The following is a 3,236-nucleotide window of genomic DNA, read 5'->3' on the forward strand; positions in this document are numbered from 1 at the left end:
TGATAGTATCAAAAGCTTAGGTTACATTCATATATTAGCCTATTAAACATTGTTCTACTTCTTTAAGGTAAGTATACTCATTTCTTTAAAAGGGACAAAGGTCTTTTTTTTTCTTTTTTCACCCTTTAGAATGATAGTGCCATAATCATTGCTAATTTATGTCGGACTGAATTCTAATACTTTCCACTAGTCCTTGTGCTTAGCGGCTGTGCGATACGCCATCTTGATGTTTTGTTTAAGTCTGCAGAAGAGGGCTATTTGGGGCTGAGGGTTCTAGTTTCTAAGGAGAATGAACAAATAAAGATGGCTGCAGTGCAAGCGTTTGGATCCTAACGGCTGTTTCAGCAAGAAGTCATGGATTTCCAAGGCCATCGTTTCATTCTTCTTTGTTTCTCTCTTTTTTTCTTCCTTTTGTCCTTTCCCGGCTCCTCTCTCTCTCTTTTAGCGGTTGTACGTATCTCAGCAAGGAGAGGTACTTGATGGGAATCTTGTCAGACCCCCTCCACAAGCTCCCACTCTTCCCCTGTCTTTTCTCCCGATTCAAGAGAATCAGAATCTCATGGAAAACTGTCAAGGGCTGTAGCCGGCGAGCAGACACTGTCCAGTGCGATTCTAATCTCTGCAGTTTACCTCAAAGTGATCGATTGGCAAGATTGCGCTTGTAGAGACCCAAGGAAATTACGGACGTGCCGAATTAGGCAGTCTAAAACTAGTCGCGCCGTTAGGGGAATATAATTTATGGTTTCTGCTTGTAGCACAGGCACTTTTTATTACATTTGTAGCCATTTTAACCATCATAGATATACTCACAAATATGATTTTTTCTTTCTGGTTTTTCCAAAAATGATACTCTAAGGGAACAGGTGCTTTTTAAAAAAATTCATATGTGAACAATGAAATAAAACAAAAAGGAATCTATACAAATCCACATGGATATACTAACAGATAGTAACGCCCAACAATACTACTTATAACGAATGTTGTAGTCAATGCAAGGGCCCTGAGTTCTAGTTCTCAGTCTACCACCAACGGTTGAACACATTTCATCATAAGCAGCTCTACACCTTGGTTTTCTCATCTGTAAAACAATGAAAGTGGATGTAGTGAGATGTAGAGACCTTCCTCACACGAAAATTCTAGAACTTCTTTGTTCTTGCTTCATGGTTGCAAAAATCATATGATTCTGTAATATAAACACCTTTAAATTCAAGACACTGCAATTTGAAGTTCTGACACAGAGAAGAGTGTCTGGTATGGAAAGAGAGCATCCTTTTTCTTCCTCCAGATGCTTCTCGAAACTTGAGCAGCAAAAATACCTCATGACTCTATTGCCATTGTTTCTCTTGTGGCTTCTGTAGCATTAAATACTCAAACTTCTTCCATCAGACTTGGGGAACTCACTTAGGCCACCGAAAGGCAGGACTTGAAGGCTCAGCGGTCCTCTGTCTGACATGTTAGAACGTCGCACCTCACTCTAGGGTAAAGTGCAGGATAAACTGAAAATGCTGGGCTGGTGTGGCCCATAAGGTGGTAACTATTAGCCCCTGAAATTATAGTTGTTGAATGGAGCACGATGAGTCGGAATAAATACATGCCCCCAAACGGAAGAGAACACAGCACACTTAATTTACATCAGTCCCAATCTTGGATCTATTAGCTACCAACAATGGTGGGTGGTAGAAAGATATTCCCAATATATGGAATGATAGAACATAATTTTAATATCATATGGCAATTAAAACATTTCAAAAAAAGGGATGACTATGACCCAGTCCTCAAAAGTATGGGTGATAACTGGCACATTGTTTAATTGATTTTACTTTTTAAAAGTTAATTTCTTTACTTTTTATTATTAGTCATGTATTGCAGCATTAAAATTAACATAAAGGTGAGGATAACACATGATCTTTATATGTCATCTTATTAAAATGAAGCTATTTTTAATACTTTTAAGAGGCCTATCAGAAAACACAATTTATATCCTCAAAGTATATTTTGTCAGTTTCAAGTATAATTTTTGCATTCATATTCTTTTATGAATTTTAATGGAGACACTTAAATTGTAATTATTCCTCTCAGCTCAAATGCAGGTAACAAATGGAATTCAATCAGTGTTTGCGCATAATGACCATCATTAAGAGAGAAATAATAATGACATTCTCTCTGCATTAAACTTGCAGACTCTTTACACAATGATCTGAATCCCATTATTGATCTCCATGGAGATATGTAATTGTCACCTATTCTGCATAATATCTGAATGTTAAATACATTTGTTTGGAACAAATATTTTAATGAATACAGTCAGTTCCACTTAATTAACTATCTGATAACTGAATATTTTTACTTAATAATTCAACTTGGAACATCAAAATTGTTCTATTTTTTATTCAAATACACTTGAGATTAGTCATAGATATTCATTTGAATGTTCATAAAATGTATGTAGAGTTTAAAATTCCCCTTGGCTTTCTTTAAAGTACATCCATTAGAGGGACAGTGGAGAGGTATTTTCATCTGTTTGAAATAATTTTTTCCCTTCAGTGTTGTTTAAAATAACCCCTTAGAAGCTTACTTGTAAAATGTGTTTTCTGACCAAAATCGTTCTGCCATCCAACTTCCTTTTATCATAAAATTGTTTGTAGGAATGCTACTATTCATAGTCACTTACGCATATACATTTTTAATGTGGGCATTTGGTTTGAGGAAGCAAATACGAATAAAATATTGAATTCACCTGTTCAGAAAGCTCTAGAAAAGTCATAATTGGTGAATATTTAGCTAATTGCACTCTAAGAAAGAGAATCCAAGATATTTATAATAATAGAAAAAATAAGCACTATGAATTATGACTAGATTAAATTTTTGGATGCAAGAGAAACATCACACAGTGGCATCAACACTGTCTTGGGTACTGTTAGATCCATCAATTCCACAAATATTTGCTGAGCACCAACCACAAGTCCAGTGTTGCCCTTGGGAGTGAGGAAACCATGAGGAGGAAGACACCAGCCTTGGCCTCAAGAAACTCACCAACTGGTGAGAAGAAATTCGTTCACACAGCAAGTTCTGACACAGGCGATAAATGCCAATGGTTTGAAGAAGGGCAACAGAAGTATGGACATGGATGTGATTGGTCCCATGGGGCAAGAGAGATCAGGTGTCTGCAAAGAGATGTGTTTTAGTATGAGCAGAATTTTGCTAGTTTAAAATATGAGTGGAGAAAAGAAGATATG

The sequence above is a fragment of the Ursus americanus genome, chromosome 1 (assembly GCF_024610735.1).
Source record: "Ursus americanus isolate L20-20 chromosome 1, mUrsAme1.1.p, whole genome shotgun sequence".
Lineage (NCBI taxonomy): Eukaryota > Metazoa > Chordata > Mammalia > Carnivora > Ursidae > Ursus > Ursus americanus.